Below are 24,227 nucleotides of genomic sequence, written 5' to 3'. Positions count from 1 at the left end.
GGCTATGTAAGCACAAACAGGCCCTTCTTCCAACTGGTTTGTCGAAAAGGAAGGACTCTGTTTATTACATTCAAAGAAATAATGAAACAGGGCCCCACGTTTCTGAGCGCTGCAGTGATCCCTCAGTCAACCTATCCTGTGCCTATCAGAGGCTATCATGGGACCATCTTTGTACCTTTGTTATTCAGCCCACAGATCACTTACCCGGAGCTCAAATTGTAGAGAATGGACTTGAGAGGTGAGCATTCTAACTCCGACCCTCCCGGATGTCCTGGGCAATTTGTGTAAAAACTGTCTTTGCAATTTCAGACTAACCAAATGAGTTCATTCAGGTTCAGAAAACAACTTTATGATGTTTCAATAAAACCTGAAAAAAAGAAAACTTCACACAACAGCTAGGAAGAGCAACCTTTGGAGCCTCTCACACCCAAAATCCTCTTGTGATGGTAGGAGCTCAGTCTCTCTATTGACACCACACAAAGAACAATTCAGTTATCAGAAACTGTGTTCTCTTAATCTGAGAACATCTCTAAATTTCAAAGCTGTATTCTGCAACTATGAAAAAAAGACTTCTGCCACTAGGTCAGGTAATAAGTGTCAAGAACATACCAAATCCTCTGAAAGGCATAATACCCTTCTATATTCGCCACGGAGCTCACAATCCAACTGTAGCTGGCTGCATGAGCCAGAAACTGTCACCTGAGCTTTTTCTGTACTTGAAGAGAAGCCAGTGAGGGAACCTTTGCCAGCATCAGCAACACCTCCTTGTAACCACGTTACCATGCCAATGATAGAGTTGAGGGGATACAATACAGAAAAGGAAAAGAAAAATGGCAATCCTCAGGACATTACAAATTCCAACAAACTCATTCCATTGAAACTGCCCCTTCGGCCCAGATCAGTCCTTTGGGCACATTGAGGACCTTTAGTCATATATGTCTCAGAAACGGACCCATAAAGGGGACATTTTGTTTACAATGCATAGGAAAACCTCAGTCAAATTTCTATCGAGGTCCCACATTTAAAGCCCTAAGTGTTCACCCATCAACTGCCTCTTTAAGCTATGAGAACAGGAACAACAACAAAATACCTTCCGTGGTATTATTCCATATTCCCTCTTCCCATCCCTCAGGACTCAAATGATGGGGAACTCTGGCCTCCGAGGTGCTAATCTGTTGCCTTGGGCACTGTTTCTTCATGAGGCAGTGGGCAGCAGAGGGCATGCCTTTGCTGCATACCTTGGCAACCATGGGTCTCTCAATGTCGCTTTCATGAAAACAAGCCTTTCACTGCCATCTGGACATGCCCACAGGTATAAACATTTTTTTTTCTTGAGGAGAACCAGGGGATACACATCGAATCAATAAACCTCTTGAATGACATACAAAGCTGTCCCAGATGCTGGGGCAGCTACAGACCGTTAGAGCTGACATAACACACATCTGTCTCTGAAAGGCTCGATTTATATATCTTTAGGCTTTCTCAAACAGATGCATGAATTAGGCTGGCTGGACAGGGAGGGGGTGCAGCAGTTGGGGTGGGGAGTTAGGGGATTGGATCTGCATCGGACATCACTGTATGGGAGACCACAGACACCGATCCAGGACTAAACCGCTGGCCTGGAGCGTGAGGGAGAGGCTGTTTGTACCTCGGCAGCCTTTCCTTCCTGAAACCCCAGGCTCAGATTCTTTCCCCTCGGTTTGAAAGCCGGCACTCACCCCCACTCAAAGGTATTTTTATGTTCTTCATAGACAAACATTACAGATGAAATTCTTAACATATTTACAAGAACGCAGACTTTGTAGTTGACAGGGGAGGATAGACAAGGGCCCGACTGTGTTTTCCTCTGAACAAGGTTGCTATGAACTTGGGAATCAGTCATCTCTAGCTTTCAACTCAGGCTCACAATATACTTACTACTCTTTTATGAAAATGGTTTCATACTTTGTTATAAAGTACCTTAAATATGGGTCAGTTTCTCGGGTATAATGTCTTGCGTATCTACATCATGTTCATTCTTCAACAGAAAGACAAGAAATAAAATGAGGAAATTTAGCAGCATTTAAGATTATATAAATGAAGCAAAAAAAAAAAAAAAAAAAAAAAAAACACAGCTCCTGTGAGCCAAGATTTCTCACAGGAAGAGATGAGGGAGAGACGTGTCAGGTGGAAAGATGGGTGATCATGTTGACAGACATTGGCATGCATCAGACTGACAGACACAGGAGTGGGGTGTGGGGGGTGCGGTGAAGGAACGACGTGGTGCTGGTGTGCAGGTGACAAAAGTTTCCTGATTCTAACACTTGAAACAAGACAAGGCTTCTAAAAATCTAGTTGGACAGCGGAAGGGCGACAGCCCAGTAAAGTATAAAAGCCTATCCTGGCTAAGGCCCCCTGTACTTACTAGATTCAGTCTGGTTTCCGGATGTAACCTGGACACGAACTGGGAAGTTTTAAACTTGGTGTCCCCTTTTACATAACAAGAAGTAATCCCATCCCCCTCCTTCTTCAATGAGAAATCTTTCTGTTCAGGAAGAGTTTTTGTTTACCGGTTATAGGGTGTTCACTTTCTAGATGTTCAGCTGACCCTCGGGCTTTCTCTCCAACTTCCCCTACGCCCTTTGCCTTTGAAAGTTCAGGATGTCTCCAACAGTAACTGTTACATTCTGTCTAGCAAGCCTGGACTGTGGACAGTGATCTAACCTCTTGGAAAAAACATGGAGTGCACCCAAAAACTGAAAGAGACATTCTCCCGTCCCAGCCGCCAGCTCATGGGTTTCAAAGTCCTGGGACACACATCATGAACAGCCTAGGGCTCTAGCATGTAAGCGGTCAGTGCCAACTCAAACACAGAAAGCACTTCTGCAGGTATAAACAGCAGGCCAGGCCCAGAAGGCAGGCAGCAAAGGGGTAGCCAGCCAGCCAGCCAGCCCCAGCCAGCCCCAGCCAGCCAGCCAGCCAGCCAGCCCCAGCCAGCCCCAGCCAGCCCCAGCCAGCCCCAGCCAACCCCAGCCAACCCCAGCCAGCCCCAGCCAGCCCCAGCCAGCCAACTTTTGCCTGCGTCACTCTCCCGCAGTCCTCTTCACATGGAAAAAAGAAACTCCTCACTTGGACTGAAAACTCAGTCTCAAAGAAAATGAATATAGAAATATCCTTAAAAGGATATCTCCCTTAAAAGGGAGAAAGGTCTTCCTGGTGGGTGTCCATCTTACTGATGGGTGGCAGTATGTGTGGGTATGCTAGGACACACACACACACACACACACACACACAAACACACACCATCTTTGGCAGTGGTGTGTCATCAGGAAGCACTTTAATTTTCCTAAACAAGCACACTCTGCCTTGTTTTGGGTATGTGAGAAAACTTGCATTTCTCCTGTAGATATCCAGCCATTTTCTGTGAGTAGTCTTAGCGTTCACTGCTTTCTACGTGTGTGCTACAGTCTTTTGAACAAAGATAGGCTTGACTTCCAATGTATGAGCATCTATTGCTGACCTCTACAGTAAACAGGAACAAGAATACTCCTGTCAGGGGCTCCAGGTCATGTGACTGGGCAGCAGGGAACAAAAGACCTCCCCCCACCAACCACCACCACCAAGAGGGAAGAAACCTGACCTTACCCATACTTAAAGAAACAGTTTTCCTGGCATTTCCTATGCCTCTGGAGAGATCCGGTACATGAACTCTTTTCCCCTGAGAGTGTGTTAGCTAATGTATCTTACTATGAAAATAATTTTTATATTTCCACTTAATTTTTTCTTCAGCTGAAGTTCATTTAGTAAACTCATTGAATTATTTTTCTTCATTAATCTCTCAGCTGTCATCTTCTGAGTGCCATTAAATGTATCATGATGAAACTGCAGACACACCAAGTATGTCCCTATGGTCAAGGAATACAACTCCTACTTAAAAAAAAATGGACTTTGAATTAATAAAGTTTGTATAATGGCCAGTTCCCTAAACACCTGGTCCTGCACATGTCACGAACGCACCATGTTTCTAAGGAAACTGACCTTTATTATTTTGAATGACTTAAATGTACATGAAGTCATTTGCTCCTTAAAACAGAAAAGTTAATGTGGAGAGATTCCTTCTCAGAGCTCGAGAACTAATCAATTTTATAAAACCTTTAAGGTTTTGTTTGTTTTACTTGCTTTGCTTTAAGTTAAGAAAATATTGGGCCTGATGAAGCCACAGACTATATACCCATGACTGGGCTATCCTGTAGCTCAATCTCCTGGAGGCCACGGGTAGCATCTTAGAGAAGCTGAAGACACTACGAAGCGATGCACTGTGCAGCAGACCCTGTGCTCTCGGCACTGATGAAGTTGACCACAATGGGAAAGGATGTAGTACACCTCATGGCCTCTTCAGTTAACAGCCACAGAGCAGGGTAAGTGCGTGGTTTCTAGCTGCTTCTACTCTGCTGTTGTTCAGGTTCTCTGGGACACTGGGAGTGACCTAGGTTCACTGAGATTACGCCAGGTCTATAAGGCCATTGGTACCTTATCTCGCTTACTGGTCATCTAATCAACTTTACTTTTGTATGTGCGCACTTTCCATTTCAGATGCGAAAGTTTCATATTCATGGAGTGACTTCATTCTGAAGTCACACCACTAGTTAAATGATTGAGCCAGGATTCTCAGTGGGCTGCTCTAAGATTTAGGATCTTTATAATATAATTGTGTGTGTGTGTGTGTATGTGTGTGTGTGTGTGTGTGTGTGTGTGTTTCAATTCTTTTCCACAAACCTTTATAAACCCAGTATACACTACCTATATTAAAACACACACATATATATATACATACACACACAAACACATACACACATACACATATTTCTTTTATCCAACATTGTGCTAGGCATACAATATTTTGTTTCTACAACAAAATACATGAGATAATCAACTCACACAGGGGTTTTTCTTGGGCTCCCATTTCTGCAGGTTCCAGTCCAGGGTTGGTTGATCCAGCTGCTTTTAATCTTGTGGCAGGAAAGCTCATCTTGGCGGCACCACACAGCAAAACTTATGGCCAGATATGAAAAGGAAAGGCAGAGACTGGGGCCCCACAGTCTTCTTTGAGGGCATGCAAGAAAAATAAAATCTCTTAATAGGCTCTGCTACTTGGAGGTCCTGCTAACTCCCAGCAGTGTTGTGGACTTGGGAACAAGCTTTTAACACATGAACCTTTAAGAGAAATTAATACATAAGGTCAATATGTCTAAGTATAATTCATTTCTTTTAATATCAACTTGACACCATAAAATTGAAATTTTATAATCCCCAAATAAATTAAATAACTATAAATGAGCTTATCATGATAGGACAAAGGCTCTATGAGAGAAGAAAATATCAATGATTCACACAAAGAGAACTGAATAGATAGAGATGTTGTAGTTTGAGATAACGAATCAAGAGTTGCCTCCTGTTAATAAATGAATTCAGTGTGTTGCCAGCTAGATTACAGGCGATGTCTGTCAAGCTTATCCTGACATCTATAAAAGATGTTAAATACATCTAAAATTTAAATATGTTAAAAATACTAGACAATATTTTTTTAAACATGGGCTTTTCCTCCCTAGAAATGAAAACAGAACATCACCACAGAAGTATTCTGGAAAAAGGACATAAGTAGAGTCATATATGCCATATATAAAAGTCACAGGATGGATGACAAATGGGAGCCACATGTAGGGAAAACGCTGTTTATTTAGTATAAAAATGGGCGAATTCTGATTATGTAATATATTATCTTACATATATTAAGATGAAGGGGAACAAAATAAATTATTAGAGTAGCCTTAATATTTTCATACCAAAAAAAAAAAAAAAAAAAAACCTTTACACGTCAGAAATTTTATGGAAACTTTAGCAGAATAAAATCACAAAAGAAAAATCTACATATAAATAACATTGGGGTAAAGAAACTTTCTTACATGATGGATATGATAAAAAGCAGTAAAGGAAGACTAGTCATTCTGATTATATCAACCATAAAGTTTCCATAGTTTAAAAACAATATATGGTGACAAAAGGAGCTGGAGAAATGGATCAATCTTAGTCATTTGCTCTGCACACAAAATATTGGAATTAAAAATGTCATGAATGTATTCTCTTTACCAAATCAATGAGAAAATAATTTGACATAAAGACAAAAGTAGAAGAGTAAAAGTTGTCAACTGGATCTTCACAGATGTGGAAACACACATGGCTAAATGAAAGAGTAAAAGCTATTCAACCATTCAACCATGCTGTGATAACAATTACCATGAGGGGCACATATATTAAGAATAATCATCTGGTAAGAAGACAGGCAAATGCTTGTTTCTCTTAGTGTAAAACTGTACTGCCTTTGTGGATGATAATTTTATAGTAGCTTTACACCTCAAGTAGAAAAGTTAAATAATGGGACAATACACAAAATCAACATGGATATTCCAGTAATTGTCTATGTATGCATAAAGCATATGCTGAAAGCAATATTATGAAAATATGAAAGCAATATTATTTCTACCCAAACAACATCCCTACAATGCTCAGATACAAAAGCAGATACGGCTCCAAACAGACAAAGCAATCCTGTGTACGAAGAACAAAGTCAGAGGCATCATGACCCTGACTTCAAGACAAACTGTAGAGCCACAGCAAACCAAATGGAATGGTATTAGCCTAGCAGCAGACACACTGACTGTTGGAACAGATTTGAGAACCGAGAAGCAAATCTGCATTTTGGTGACAATGCTGGTTAATATTTTTGTCAACTTGATGATGTTAGAGTCATCTGAGAAGAGGGGACATCAGTGGAGAAAATAAATCTATCAGATTATCTATAGACAAGTTGGAAGCATTTTTCTTTAATTAGAGATGTGAGAGGGTTCAGTAGTGTATCTATCTTCGGATAACATGTCCTGAGCAAGCCATGGAGAGCAAGCTAGTAGGCAGCATTCCTCTATGGTCTCTGCTACTGATCTTGTCCTGCTGGAGATCCTGCCATGGTTTCCGTTGGTGAGAGCCTGTGATTTGAATGGATAGGTCTGATAACCTCCCCATGTTGCTTTTGACCGTAATGATTATCACTGCAACAGAAAGCAAACTAGGACACTAACAAATTACTCTCAGAAAAGCTACCAAAACTATACACTAGAAAAAAAGCCTCTACATGAAATGCTGCGGAAATAAGAACTTTCACATACAAAAGACTAGGGAAAAAAATCAGGTACCTGAGGATGGCCATCTTACCATATCGCACCCTCAGATACCAGTATTCAGTGAGTGCTGTTGCCAGGAACATTTTTTCATACTAATTTTATAAAGTTTGTAAAGTTTGTAAGGTCACTCTTGTTTCTCATACAAAAGCCAAAATGAGAGAAAGACTGAATTTAATATCCATAACCACTAGAAGAATACAGAAAAAGTACTTCAAGACATTCCTATTGGCTGGATTTTTCCACAGGAAACCAAGACAAAACGTGACAAATGCTATCATATCAAATCAGAAGCTACTGCACAACAGAGGAACAGGTGGAAGGGTGGAGAGACACCATACATACTGGGGGACTGACTGTACTTGCCAGCCACTCATCATTTCCAGAATACACGCAGATTACTTTTACATTTGTCTCTGTGTGGACAGCATGAATGCCAAATCGCACCTGAACTGTAGCTGGTCCATACCTACAATTATCTTTAATAGCTCAAACTCCCGACATTGCCATAACTGATCAGGAATTCACACTGACCCTGTAAACATGCTTAGGGGCTAGAGACACTCTGAACCAAGATGATGGCTATTGTGTAATTCATGATGTCAGTGTGCTCATTTTTCTAAAAATAGAGAATAACTGAATTTAAAAAAAAAAGAGTAGTATCAGGCTGGGGAGATAGCTGAGTAGATAATGTGTTTAGGGTGCTAATGTGAAGAATGGAGTTCAGATTCCCGGGACCCACTTACAGCTAAACAATCCCCAGCCTAAATCCATTTACATTTTTTAAGCTAACTGCTAAGAATGCCAAGGTCCTTGTCTTAATCAGGGTTTTTATTCCTGCACAAAACATCATGACCAAGAAGCAAGTTGGGGAGGAAAGGGTTTATTCAGCTTACACTTCCACATCGCTGTTCATCACCAAAGGAAGTCAGGACTGGAGCTCAAGCAGGTCAGGAAGCAGGAGCTGATGCAGAGGCCATGGAGGGATGTCACTTACTGGCTTGCTTCCCCTGGCTTGCTCAGCCTGCTTTCTTATAGAACCAGGTCTCCCAGCCCAGGGATGGCACCACCCACAATGGGCTGGTTCCTCCCCCCTTGATCACTAGTTGAGAAAATGCCTCACAGCTGGATCTCATGGAGGCATTTCCTCAACTGAGGCTCCTTTCTCTATAATAGCTCCAGCTTGTGTCAGGTTGACACAGAACCAGCTGGTACAGTGTTCTTTGAATTACTTTCTCCTACTATCAGCCAACCCCATCTATATACAGTGTACAGTTCTGAGTATGTTAGTATTCTCTTTATGAGCAAACGGTGTCTCTGCCTCTTGCCTCTTGGTACTATTGAATAGAACCTGCAACCTGTGGGATCTGAAAATAAGACAATAAGAAAACCGTTCATGGCAACAGTGCTCCCTGGACCCTGACATTTGAGCGTATGGAAGAGCAAACAGCACAGCTCTGGGTACCTAAGGCTTTTTTACTGGACATATGTGGACTTCTGACAGAACCGGTTTTCAACCTTGCCTAACCAGAAGAGAATGCTTTGGAGAGATTGATTTCAAGATTATGTGGTCTAAACTACAAGGTACAGAGTCTGTTTGTGTACACAAAGGGATTGGGGGGGGGGGAATTCTGTGGCAAGAGAAATGCATTTCAACCCAAAATATTTACAGTCTCTCCTCTTCTTGTTCTCTTTCAGTTTTGCCTTCAGTAAATGTCGTTGGAGGGAATATTAGTTTTGTAAGTCAGAGGTGTTAAAATCAGGCTTCCTGGATCATTCTGGAAGACACAATGTGCACATCTCTAGTTCCAGCTCTCCCTAGAGGCTGTGTTTTATCTTAGTCCCGCCCCTGTGCTGTCTCATATTTTTGTCCAAAATACACTAGAAAGACCATTCATTCAGCTTCGCCACGTACCTTGTAGAAGTCTGTGTCATTGTTAATCTGTTTTCCCAAGTAAGTGGCCCTGATCCCACTACATGGCTAAGCCTCTGGTACCCAAGAACTTTGACTCTCTGCACAGCTAAATCTAGTGCCATCCCTTATTCCCCCATTAACCAGTTAGCTGGCAGCACAATGGATCACCCTTGAAAGATGTTTGGTCGCTCACTGTGGCTCTAAGTTGGAGTTCCTTCTGCCTTTCTCTTCCCTTATTTCAGTTTCTTTCTGAGTTTGTCTTTCTTGTTCCATCACATCCCTCAGCTAGTAGTACCTGGGACTCAGTCCCTGATCTCTGCTTGAGCTGACTCCTTGTTTGATTATCTCATTAGATCTTTCAATGTGTCCTCTTCGATTAGCGACCCCAGATTGCTGTCTCTAGTCTGGCCATTTCCTAGACTCTTGAGCTTATTTATCTGGCTGTATATTTGACCCTTCTAAGTGGGATACCTGAAGTGTCACAGATCTAACTACATGAACTACCCCAAACTGTTCCTTTGAAGTCTTTTCCATCTACTCACTGACCCCGCACAACTCTTCCTGGATTCTTTCTTTTGGCCCTCGCTCCTCTTCTCACACAAACCCTACTCCATTTTGGCTCCACCAGAGAGTCCTTATGGCTCCTGTTTAAAATGGGCCCAGATTCTGACTACTTGAAATAGTGCCCGGAATAGTTGATGTTTAATAAATAGGTCAGTGGTAAGCAGGCTCTGGTTGCTATAGTCAGTAAGATTTCACTGTCTTATCTTAATCTTTGTTTCTCTGAGTTCATGATATCCCATTTGGATAGCACTGAAAGATAGATACTTTCTAGAAAATATTGTGGGTGAAATCATATTCTTTGGATAATCTCATGGTGGCATTTCTGTATCCTTACTAGAATACCTGCCTGCTGATACTGAGCCAACAGCTAGAGGCCATTCCCGCCCACCTTGAACTCTGATGTGGTTCTATGACATCCTCCTGGACTTCTAACTCTATGGTTTAAACTTTTGTAAGAGTCTCTTTTTTCCTTTACTTTCTGGCTAGATATGAATATGACATAAAAAATTGTGGTTCCTAATGGACCACAAACCAAACTGCTAACATACCAGAACACCTTTTTGTGACCTGACATAAACTAGAAATAAAACTATATTATTTGAATCCACTAGAATTTTTATGGTAATCACTCTTATATGAAATACAACTAGAAACTGTGTCCCCAGGAGTAACTGGTACATAATCTTATCAGAGATGTAGCCCCCAATTATCTATCTGACATAATTATATATATATATATATATATATATATATATATATATATATATATATATATATATATATATATATAAAATGAACACAACAAGAGGAGCTGCCCTCTGTCTATTTTACCCAGTAGCTACCATGGCATCCGAAGAGGTAAATGAAATCTTCCCAGAGCTCACAAAGGAATGAACTCACAAATAGAATTGAAATGACCTGGAATGCAGTTGTTTATTGAAAAATAACTTTTCCTCTTCAAAGCTAAGCTAAGCTGGATTTTCCACTTTTACTTCAAATGACAATAAATCTAATAAATATTTCAGAGCTTTTCTCCAATCAAAATGATCTCCCAGAGTTCTTTGGATATCACTGTCATCAGGATATATTTCCTCTGAAAACTATAAAAATAAAAACCTTTTATACATATTTTGGAATGTCCAATATAACCAAAGAAGAGATTAAAATCCTGTGGGTAGAAGAAAGGGAAAATATTAGGCACATACTGCTACCCCTGAAATTAACTCATAATTCAAGCAATGTTTTTCATATTTAGATATATGTCTCCATTTCAATGAAGAAAGGTGGTTTGGCTGAGTGTGGCGGCACATAGCTCGGATCCCAGAAACCAGGAGGCTACAGCAAGGGTTCAGAAGTTCAGTCACCATTAGCTATAGAGCAGCTTGAGGCCAGCCTGGACTATAAGAGACCCTGTTTTCAAATGACATCAACAAGGGAAATGAAAAGAGGATTTAGTAAAGAAGGATATGGAGATGTGATAGGAAGTCAGTGACAGAGATTAAACACCAAAGGAATGAGCTAATGAAGGCAAGAGGAGATGATCTTGTGAGACTTCCCCCTGGCTCCAAACTATACAAGTTTCTTGCAACCATGCAAATATAGCTTGGCTCTGTAGTTCCAAACACTCGGGCAAATTTCTAGACATGTCTATAGTTGTTGGATTATATTTCAACCTGGAGGTTTCTTGAACCAAGGCTGAGCTTACAAGACTAATATCTAGAAAGAAGTCCATATTATAGTAATTCTGCTGCCCTAGGGCCTGGTGACTTATAACCTAGACTGATGACCTAGACTGATGGCCTAGACTTATAGCCTAGACTGATGGCTTAGACTTGTAGCATAGACAGAAAATCCTTGTGAGGTGATTGATGAGATGAAGTCTTGCTGTTGACCAGACAGACTGGTCTTGAACTCAGGGTTTAAAAACTACACATATGGACCAACAGGTTCATATTACCTTATCCAAGTAACTTTCACCATCACCCAAAACTTAAAGCCAATCAGAAAATAAAAATAAATACAACTATTCTGATACATAAATGATGCCACTATACACATATCTGAGGAATGCCCTGAAAATACTTTTTTGAGAAATATTCTAAGGACTCAATAAAAGAGCTTCATGAAGATTTCATTAAACAAGTCCTGGCAAGATGGCTCAGCAGGTAAAGTTGTTACCACTGAATCTAATGACCTGAGTAATATTACAGCCTGCACATCATGGAAGGGAAGAACCTAAGCTTGCAGGCTGTCTTCTCCCCCCACCCTCTTTCTTACACACACACACACACACACACACACACACACACACCACCACCACCACCACCACCACCACCACCACCACCACCAGCAGCAGCAGCAGCAGCAGCAGCAGCAACAACAAAAACAACAACAACAGTGTCTAAAAGTGGCTATATGGATGGGGAGGTGCCCCTGGGACAGAAGAGGACTGGGTGCCTTGACAGTAGAGTTAGAGGCTGTTGTGAGCCACTCCACATGGTTGCAAGGAATCAGATCCTTGTCCTCTGAAAGAGCAGCAAGCACTCTTAACAACTGAGCTGTGTACCCAGCCCCAGTGAATTATTAGCATTTCTTATCATTCAATATAGTGTTGAACTTCCCATTGCAAGTTATTAGAAATCACTGAGATGACAAAGGTCGTGAGCTTACCCTTCGACTGCTCTATGCGCACATGAATAGGAGGAATAGCTACATAGGCTTATACTCCATCCAATTGTTTGTATAATAACACAAAACCTTTGGGAATCATGCATGTCAAATAAGTGTTAATAAACATGAAATACAAGACAGCCTTCAAAGGTGTGACTACTTTTTCTGTAGGCAATTACATTTTAGTATGTTCTAAATAAAAACAAGATGGTAGTCTAGTGACACGCAAATTTCAAGAGGGAAAAACATCATTTGATCTTCTGTGAACTATTTTCATTCCCCAGGGGCTTATGTTCTTCTTCTAATGAGTAAAGGCATAAAAGCAAGCAATTTTTGAAGTTCATTCCAGATGTATGCTGGGACTCTCTCTTAAGCTGCTAGCATTCGGTTGTGATACCTAAGAGCTCTCAAGGAAATGTAGTCAAACTGCCTCCTGTGCTGGAAGCACCATGCAACGTCTGCTAAGCCATCTTTATTGACAGGAACTGGGGACCTGTCTGACCTCACCTGCTAACCCAACACAGCTTCCACAGCTATTTCCAGGGATGGGTCCTTCCTTGCCCTGAGCTGCAATAAAGCAATGAATGTCTTCATTGGAATTGTGTGTGTCCTTGTGTTCTTATCTCTATGTGCTTCCATGCTTGTGTGTGCCTGTTTGTGTGCATGTGTGTCTGGCCCTCGTGATCACCAAAGAGAAAAAATGCCAGTCTAGTATCTACAAGCTAGAGACTCAGTAGAGCTAAGGCTGTAGGTTCCAGTCCAGGGACTGGAGATGGTGTGATGAACAACAAACCAAAGACAGGAAGCCAGAGGGAAATTTTCATGTCCTTTATTTCTTCTATTCAGGCCCAGAAGAGATAAGGTGATGCCTTCTCCAGTCTATTTTACTAGTCTGCTGGGAATCTGTCACACTAGAGGCATTTCATAACCCAGTCAAGTTGGCACATAAATTCCATTTCTTAGTTTAGGTTTCAATGCTGTGAAGAGACGCCATGACCGAGGCAACTCGGAAAGGAATACATTTCACTGGGGCTGGCTTCCAGTTTCAGAGGTTCAGTCCCTTATCATCATGGTGGGAAGCATAGCAGCATTCAGATAGTCATGGTGCTGGAGGGGCCAAAAGTTCTACATCTCGATTTCCAGGCAGCAAAAAGGGGCTCTCCTCAAACACAGCCAGGAGGATGGTCTGAAATTCCACACTGCGTGGAGCTTGAGCATAGAGACCTCAAAACCCACCCCATAGTGACACACATCCTCCAATTAGATCACACCTCCTAATAGTGCCAAGCTTGCACACACATGAGTCTATGGGGCCATTCCTATTCAAACTAACACATTCTACCTATGAAATTTTTTTGCATACAGACCATGAGAAGGAATATCCTACAGAGTGCACTCCTCTTCGTTAGAATTTAAGTATCGAATTTAACAATTTGTATCAGGTATTGAGTGTCAATAAAGAATATAACTTTTATATATAGCTCAAACTTGAGTCTCCTGAATCTGATTAAATACTCTCTAATTTTATATCACATGTTCTATAGTGAGCTCCATTTCATCGTGTATAGCAACAATCATCCAGAAACTCTAAGAAAAGTTCTTATCTATTGCATTGTCCTTCACGTGGGTCTTGTGGGGATATGGTGCATTTTGTCTCAAGCTGTGGTTCTGGAAGCAAAACCCATACAAGCCAAGTATATATTGCACCACCAAGCTACATTCTTACATCCCAAATACTTGAGTTAAGTAGAAGTTCCATGGCACATGCATACTGTCCACTTTTCGGCCAGCCTGTGCAGCCCTTGTTTGCTGGACCTGAGACCTGAAGGCCTAAAAGAATGGGACAGACTATGGTCTGGCACTGTACACAGCCCTACTTCAGTTTCACTGTGTCCTTTATACAGAAATGTGACAACGAAAGCAGTGATCCAAGGAAGGCTGCTTGAGTTCAGGAAAACACAGAGAGAAATGCCAGTACGCAGCTCTTCCCAGAACTTTCTCAGGACAGAGCAATTGAAACCCAATTGTCTGGCATGTATTACAGATTATATCTGAAAAAGCTGGAAAGCAGGGCAGAAGATCATATCCAGACTATGGTACACTGACCAGATTGGGTCCTACAGATATGATCTGGCACACAACAAGAATAAACTTCTCTTATAAATTGAGCATACATGTTTGTCATAGGAGGCACATAATCATGCCCAATAACAATTCAAGGAATAAAATGCACCTGAGGTAAAAGGCCCTCTGCCTTTTTTCCTGGTGCCTCTCTCACAGTTCTTGAAGGTATTGTTCACCATGGGCCATTCTTTTGGCCATGTTCCAACACATATAAGGGCTCAAATACTTATTAAAGACCGCCAGACAGATAAACATAGTATTACCACCTGGAACTTCTTAACAACATCTCTAAAACTCCAATACTGTGAAAGAGTGAGGGCTCTTACAAACTAGGCACCATGCTAACAAGTTTCCACTAGCTAAACTCTCTGGGTAGTAAGCTCTTGGTCTGTGTTGACTTTCAATTCCCTAAAAGAGAGCCATCCAGAACACTCTAGAAATGTCGGAATCCAGATTACCCTTCGTGTGAACAATAAGTTCATCAATTTTCTAGGAATCAAGCTTATTCTTTTATCTTTTCTAATTAACACCAAGTCATCGTTTATGATAAAACCTGAGAGCAGAGGGTTGGTTATTGAGTACTTCCAAGAGTGTGTATAAAGTGAGCGTGGCAGCACACATCGCTAGAAATTTAACATCTGTTCTTTGTCTTTAAAGGAAAGACCTGCACCTGCAGGCCTGCAGGATCCTGGGAACTAAGGTTAAACTCCAGTGTTGATGATTAGGTCATGAAACCTGGAAGTGTGTATGAGTGCCTATCAGGTAAAGACAACAAAACAAACCTCACTGTTGAACACCAGGCTTCAGTTTTCTCACTTGTAAAATAAAAGCAAATGCCCCCAAACTTTCCTTCCTGATACAGTGAGTATGACCATTAGAGGGAAGAGGAAGCACAGGGTATTATAGCCCTACAGAGATAAACATGTTGGAATAACTACAGTTCTTCTTAATGTTCATCTAAGTTTACATTTTTGTATGAATATTAACCTGTCTAATTCTTACACTTAAGTACAAGCTAGGATGTTTTTTGAGGACAAAGTTTCTCAAGACATTTTAGAATGTCTTGCTTGCCTACTCCTGGCTCAAAGAATTGCAGAAACATCATGCTGATAATCCTTTCACACCTCTGCTTCCAATCCTGGCCAAACTTGCAAATACAAAAAAAGACGTGTTAAGATAGTCAGGGGAAAAGTTCAATGGCTGCTCCTGAGCTTTCAAAGCAAACTTTGAACATAAGTCAGTTGGAGTGATTACTTTTCAGTAGTCTGCTTACCTGCTGACATAAACTAAATTTCTAGAACTTCAAGGAGCATTTTAATAGCTCATCATGTCTTCTTTTTGTTTCTAATCCAAGTTTTCAAACCTAAAATGCCAGGCTGAGAAAGACTATTCTGTAACTAAAGGCTCTTATGCCCAGGCCTGACCACCTAAGTTCAGTCTCCAGATCCCACCAAGTAGTGGGACAGACTGACTCCAGAGAGGTGTGCTTTGACCTCAACATATATGCACCTGTGCACACGTGCATGTACACACACACACACACACACACACACACACACACACACACATACACACACATACACACACACAGAAACACATAGATAAATACACACAGGCACATACAGATACCCACACCCACAGATACACATGCATAGCTATAAACACACACACACACACACACACACACACACACACAAATACACACACACAGAAACACATAGATAAATACACATAGGCACATACAGATACCCACACCCACAGATACACATGCATAGCTACAAACACACACACACACACACACAGATATATATACACAGGCACATACAGATACCCACAGGGATACACGCAGATACAGAGACACACACACAGACACACACACACACAAACACAAACACACATGGGTACATACACACATAGGTACCAACACACATACACGCATATATAGACACACACAGACATACACACACATACACACACACACACACACACACAGACACACATGGGTACATACATACATAGGTACAAACCCATATACACTCATACACAGACACAGACACACAAACAGCTAAAAAAGAGGACCAGTATATTCTGACAGAATGATCTCAAGGTCAAACTTTTTCTCTTCATTTTGTGTCAACTTCTTGAGAGTGAAGAAGTTGCTGTCAGTCTCCCTCAACTGAGGAAAACAGGGCTTTCTAAGATGTACAAAGGACAGGGTGGAGACTTATGCCAGGAAAAATAAATTCTTACAGTGGAAAAGCCCCACACACAAAATGGAAACTACTATTCAAGCAGGTTAATTTCCAGGTGTCTGGATGGTGTCATTCACTTACAGGCTGTGAGACGTCACCAAGGTTAGAAGGGCTGAAGGGAACCCCCCACTCCCCCCACGCAAAACTCAGATGGCCTAATCCTAAAAATACATCAGCCTCAACTCCTTTACAGAAATAAATACGAGGTATGAAAGAGAATCATAAAATAAAAATCAGATTTGAACTGCTTCTCAAAGTGGTCTGAATGAACTGCCAAGTCTCCATGGTGGTCAGAGTTTGGGGGACCCCTTGAGAAGCTGTGTCAAGCTTTGCTTAGTCACTAGGAGCTCAGCCCACCAACCTGGGATGTGAGGGGAAAACAGTCCATGTGGACCAGACAGGCTCAGTTTGTTGTGCTGTCACTTAACCCGGGAATTCAGTTACGACAGAAAACTGTGTAGTGCCATCCTCGACCTCTAAGTGCGTTGTCCACGTGCTCACACAGAAGGTGGTGGAAAGGCTGAGACAGCTCCTGTTCCTCACTCAGGTGTGTTCACTGGCTTCTCCACGTATATCACTAATACATTTGCATGCCATCTGCACAAACACAAACTGGAAATGGTTTTAAGTTAGAATCCAAAACTTTTCTCATTTCTAGTTCATCATTCATAAATATTGTCTTTAGTCTAGACCAGCGGTTCTCAAACTGTGGGTCACAACCCCTTTGGGGCGTCTAGTGACCCTTTGGCAATGGTCACCTAAGACAATCAGAAAACAGATATTTACTTTGAAGTTCATAACAGGAGCAAATTATAGTTATGAAGTAGGAATGAAAATAATTTTATAGTTGGGGACTTACTACAACAGGAGGAACTGTATAAAAGGGTCACAGCATCAAGGAGGTAGAGAATCACTGTTGTACAATAATGTACAAGATTTTATTGGGAGTAAATTTGCTAATAAAATAATTCATTCATAATATTATTGTCTCAGTGTGTATATGTGTGCATGTTTATGTCTGGTCAGGTACACATGTGTTTACAAGTGTGGTTGTACCTCACTGAGCATGTGTGCATATGTGCTTGCATGCATGTGTGCTAACGTGTGTATGTGTGTTTCTGTATGTGTGTATGTGTTTGTAAGACATAGGACAACCTGAGTGTTGTTTCTCAGGCTCATCTTTACATCGTTAGTTTTAAGACAGAGCTTCTTATTAGGTTAGAATTTGACAAGTAGGCTGTGTGGTTCACTATCTTCTTAATCTCTGGGGTTCCAGCTGTCCAGCTCCCCAGAACTGGTGTTACAAATGCTTCACTACCCTTGGGTTAGTCACAGGTTTCTTAAAGATGATACTTCTCCAAAGACCTTCAAAAGCACGAAAAGCCCAGTGTTTCCTGTGCATTCCCTTGCAGATCCATCTTTTAGCAAACACTTGGTGGACATCTACACCAGGCCATGTTCCATCCTGGACAAAAAAAGTAAATCACAACATGGGCATAGCATTATCTAGTAGGTGCATTAGTGACACTCAGGTTGTTAGTTACCAGTAGTTCTGTAAGGTCCACTCAACAGGAGAGAAATCATGTCTGGCACCAGAAACCTACTCAACAACCAAGAAATAGTGAGGCCTTGGATTTTAGACAAGAATCTACTACTACAAGTTAACTAGACCAGCATAATTTCTAACTGAATTGTAAAACTTCTCTTTAGACCTAAGCAAATCTCTCATCCATCATCAAAGAAAATTCTCATCAAAGCAAATAGAGACCATCACAGAATATCACACCGCGTACGATCAACATCTACAACATGACTCTGGCCCCTGAGTTTCAGAGAACATTATGGAAGAGAATCATAAGAGCCAGAAGATTAGACAGTCTGTTGTGGGACAATGTATCCTACAGATGACTGATTTCAACAAGCCTGAAGAATGACAATATCAGTAGACATGCTAACACGGAGATGGAAAATTTTCAGGGATCCAACCCTTAGGCCAGTGTTTCTCATCCTGTGAGTCATGACCCATCGGATGGTCTCATATCAGATATACATTTGCATAATGATTCATAACAACAGCAAAGTTATACTTATGAAATAGCAAAGGAATGATTTTATGTTGGGGGAGGGTCACCATAACATAAGGAACTGTATCAAAAGGTCACAGCATTAGGAAGGTTGAAAATCACTAACCTAGACAAAAACAAACAAAATATAGACAAATATTAACCACTGAGAAAAAAATAATTCACCTCTCCCAAGTATAACCTAATTGTTTATCTAATACAAAATGGTAACCCTGAAGTCATACACACACAAACGATAAAAATGAAACAAAAATAAACTGTAGTGTGTGTGTGTGTGTGTGTGTGTGTGTGTGTGTGTGTGCATGATCACACGTGTGTATATGCCTGCGCAAGAGTAACAAAAATAATCTAAAAGATGCCATCAATTTGAAAGGTAGGAGACAAGGGAGGTGGAGGAAGGAAAGAAAAGTGGAGGAATGATGTGACTGTATCTTTACTAAAATCCATGTTAAAAATGAGGAATGTGAGCTAGACAGACGTTCAGTGGTTTTGAGTGTGTGTTACTCTTAGAGAGGACATGAGTTTGGTTCCCAGACTGACATGGTCACTCACAACTATCTATAATTCCAGTTTCAGGAAAGGAAGAAATACACTAGTAGACGCAGCTCCACATATCCAGTGTACATGCTCAGCTTGTTCCCTGCCATCGGGTACTTCTTTACGTGAGTCACAGCCATGCAAAATGGCAGTTCCAGGTAAGAACCTCTAAATATGAAGCATCCAGAAGATTCAGTCCATCTGGTTTCACAAATGCTTTGTGCTACTAATCTTTAAAAAAAAAAATACCAAGCTTCCTGTCTGCGCCGTATGGTGTAGTTTCTGGGAAAAGGCGATCAAATGCACAGAAATCTACAAAAAGAAAGGATTGTGAGGAGACAGATGAACAGGAGGTATCTAGTTGCTCAAAGGAACTCTGAAACTAAGGAAAGGCTGCCTTCCCTGGGAGTGGGTACTTGAACTGGGTTTCCATCAGTGGGAAGAGGCTCGGGAAAGAGTTCTGCTGGATTACGGAACACAGAAGGAGGGTTGTCAGGCTGGAGAGCAGAGTGAGCTATGCTGAGACCTGGCATTATACTTTACTCTCCAGGGAACACCACTGCCAGAATTTGAACAAGTGAGTCAAATACATAAGCTGCATGTATACTCACATAAAAGACCGCTTCCACAATACCTTCTTTCTTGGTAGTCAATAACTACTCTTACATTGGATACGCAATTGCAAGTCTTTCTAAATATCAAACAGCAATGGGAAAACTCTAAGGAGATGATATCTGGCAGTGTTGGGTAGCAAGGAGAGGTGGGGTAAAGGCTCTGCTGATGCTGAGTACAATCTGTACTGTGGTAGCCAATGGCTGGGTGCTTTCATGGGGGAAGGACTCTACCATGTGAGACTCATGGACATTCTTGAGTCAGGGTGGGGATGCCTGCCTGTGTTCAACCAGTAATGCATGATTTGTATAGGTAACAGAGAAAGAATGAAATAGTACCCACCCCAGACCCCAGAAGCAAGTCCATGCTGAGACCCAAAGAGCATTGGGGAGGAGAAAGTTTTTTTATATGTGTCCTACATGTTTTCTTGTTTCCCAGTTGATACGGTGTGTGTGTGTGTGTGTGTGTGTGTGTGTGTGTGTGTGTTTCTCTCTGTGTCTCTCTCTCTCTCTGTCCCTCTGCCTCTCCCTCTGTCTGTATTCTCTCTCTCTCTCTCTCTCTCTCTCTCTCTCTGTGTGTGTGTGTGTGTGTGTATGTGTGTGTGCGTGTGTCTGTGTGTATGTCTCTCTCTCTCTCTCTCTCTCTCTCTCTCTCTCTCTCTCTCTCTCTCTCTCTCTGAAGGCTCAGGGGTGGAGGGAAATTTCCCCCCTTGTCTCTTCTAGCTTAGGAGTAGCTCTAGAAAGACCTGACTTTTTTGTTTTTTGTTTGTTTGTAGAGAAGCACTCCAATCTCCATTTTCACAGAGCCTTCTCTATCACAAGGATGTCCGTCATTTAGGACATAGTCCATCCTAACCCAGTATGACTTCATCCTGCGTTGATGACATCAGCCAGGACTCACCATCTCCAAATAAGGTCATGTAAACAGGTTCTGGAACCTAGCACTTGAACACATCTTGGTGGAGAGGAATTCTACTTTGCTTGTATGTCCTTGAACATAAAATACCATGTCTTCCACTGTTCAGTGGACTGTCTCCTGTCCAACACAATTTGACCCTACTCAAATAACTAAGTAGATACAGAGCCATGGGAAGGTAGAGTTCCAGGACATGGCAGCACTAAGGACATTCCTGATCAACTCAACCCTCAGGAGATTCTCTACCAGACTGCACCAAAGAAGTCCAAAAGCCTGTGCAGGGACGCATAGGTGAGGGCTGAGCCGAGATGAAAATGCTCACCTGCATGGGGTGGGGGTGGGTATCCTGAAGCTATTCATTCTGAAGTAGCCAGAAGAAATTCTCCAGAAGGCACTGTTGGGCCTATCCCTGATCTGTACAAAATACTTTATTTAACCCAAAATATTTAAAAGTAGAAGGTCAAGTTTGGGTTTTCCTCTATACTATAATGTAAAGGCCAAATTTTGCTGAGTCCTGACTCATTCATTCAGACTCAGAATCTCAGCAGATTAAATAAAAGGGGAGCGTCATAAGCACGGAGCTCAACTCTGTCTTAGCCTGGATGTTGACCCTGATCCAGGACAAGCAGGAACAGCTGGTGGGACTTACCACCTTCATGACTTATCCTTTGTTTTTCCTTAGGTGAATTATAGTAACTTCTTTGTTAAATCGCTTACAGATTTCTTTCAAGTCTTACTGAAGTCTAAATTTGATGAAGAGAGGGCTTCGGTCTGATCTATCTTTACATTCCTGTAAAATACTCCATTTAGAGTGGAGTCTAGAGAAATACTAAAAAGGCTTTTATGCAAAACAAATCAAGATACTTACAAGGTGAAGGGTTATTGTCACAGGGGAAAGGGGGAGGGGCCTGCGAGTCACTGCTCAGGTATGGATGCTGTCCCTGAAGGAGTATGAGTCACAGTCAGCCCCCACACAATTGCTGGACCAGGGCCTTCTTAGCCTTGAAGTTAAGCAAATGTCCAGCTGACTTGCTCTGTAGCCCATTCACGATCAAGGTGCCAAACCCAACACTGATTTACAACATCGGTGGCTGAAAACTTACTCATCTCTTCAACTCAAATCCAGCATTCTTTGTCAGGGAAGAAAATGTCTATGTGTATGACATTACATAAAATACCAGATTGATAAAAGTCTAATACCACAAATTGCAAACGAATCTACTATACTTCAGAATAGCATTTGTTAGTTGACAATGTCATTTAACTGTTTGTTTTAACATTTTTGTTTCTTTCTGAAAGTTTTCATAACAATGCTTTTAAATTTTCTGTAGAGGGTTAAAAATGATGGCTCAGGAGTTAAGAGCACTGATTGCTCTTCCAGGGGACCTGGATCAATTCCCAGAACCCACATGACAGCTCACAACCGTCTATAACTCTAGTCTCAGGGAATCTAACACACACAAAATATGCAGGTACACATATAGGCAGAACACCTATTCATATAAAATAAAAATAAATGTTATAAAATATTTTTTAAAACTGTGAAAAGGTAAGAAAAATGAGGTATGAATCTCTAATATCAATGTTTGAACAGACAAGGTACTTAACAAGCACATAGACACATAAACATATATACATATATGTACACAAATTTACATTCATGGAAAGCACACACACACATATGTATTTTTAGACCCTGGAGTATATTCTCTAACATATCATGTATCCAAAGATACTTATCCTCATCAGCTCTGTAGTCTTGACAGGACCCAGAGACATCTGAGCGGGATGTGATGAGGAATTGGTTGTCCAGATCAGACAGGTAGATGGCCGTGTCTGCGGGGATTGTCTTGAGTGTTAATTGATCTTGGAACGTCTAGCCTGCTTGGGCAGGTGGGTTTTGTATGAGTCTACACGTGAGCCAGCCAGACAGTAGCATCCTCCAGGTTTCTGTTCCCCTTCCTTGTCTATGATCTGAGTTCTTTGGTCAGAGGTAATAATGTGTGGAATAGCAAGGTTCCAGATTGTGTCCCTGACTTTCCTCAATGATGAACTGTAACCTGTATGCTGAAATAAACCGTTCCTCCCCACCAAGATGACTTTTGTCATTGTATTGGTCCCAGCAACAGGAGAAATTAGAATAACATATAATCTCAAATACACACACATATGAGACATACATTATACAATGTATATATACACATGTAGTATATATTACATTTTATTCATATATGTGTGTATGTATGTATATACAGGTGTATGGAACACACATATATATGTATGTCATATATATCATAAACACATATCATATGTGTATATATCATATATATTTATCAAAATGTAATAAATAGGGACGCTTTTTAAAATAATAAAAATAACAGATTTATAGTGGGAAGGGTGTCTTCTTGCCTTGTTTCTAGCTGAAGTACACTTACTTGGCTAAAATATGTTTGAAACCCCAACTAGAATAATGGTTAAGTAGTTATATAACAGAGATCTTTCCAAATTATCAGATTAATTATATTTTAGTATTTATTTGTAACTCTGTGTGTGTGTGTGTGTGTGTGTGTGTGTGTGTGTGCACTTGAATCTAGAGGTCTCTGAGGCAAGAAGCACTGCATCTGCCATAGGTGGAGTTACAGTCAGTTGCTGGGGATGAAACAGTCCTCTGGGGAGCAGCGTAAGCTCTTGTCTGCTGGACCATCCCTCCGGCCCCCGGATGAGTTTGTTCTTATGCTGGCATGAGGTCAGATTTATGTTAATAATATATTTAGCACTAAGGGCAACATATATAAAGCATTTCTGTCAAAGTGAGATGTACTTCAGCTTTATGTGGAATGGTTAACCAGAAAAGGGCGGGTATGGGACAGCGACTGATGCTCCAGCTATGTGCAGACCAGGGGAAGAGAGTAGGATGCACATTTTCCAAAGCAAGTTTTCTCACTGGTCTCTTGTCCCTCTTGGCCATGAACTTTGGCACCTAGTGCATAAGTCTCTCTGACCGGGTGGTGATTTCACATTGAAAAACAAAACCAATGGTAGTGAACAGGGAAGATGCCTTCACATACGTTCATATGGTCAGCACACCAGCTGGCCCCTAAGCAGAGTGCAAAATCCCGATCCTTACTCTCACATATTCATTTGTGTAAGACCCTGGCTGGCCTATATATACATATGTCAGTCTGAGAAAATCACTGCATGGATGTTTATTTAAATAAAGGGCAAAATTCTTTGCTGTCCTTCAAGCCATAAAATCCCAGACATTCATATAAACGGTGAAGAAGTTCAAAGAGATGGGCTTAGATTTCTTTTCCACCATAGTTCTAAATACAGGAATAATATT

This window comes from Micromys minutus (genome assembly GCF_963924665.1).
Source record: "Micromys minutus genome assembly, chromosome: 15".
Lineage (NCBI taxonomy): Eukaryota > Metazoa > Chordata > Mammalia > Rodentia > Muridae > Micromys > Micromys minutus.
This window is presented reverse-complemented; position numbering follows the sequence as displayed.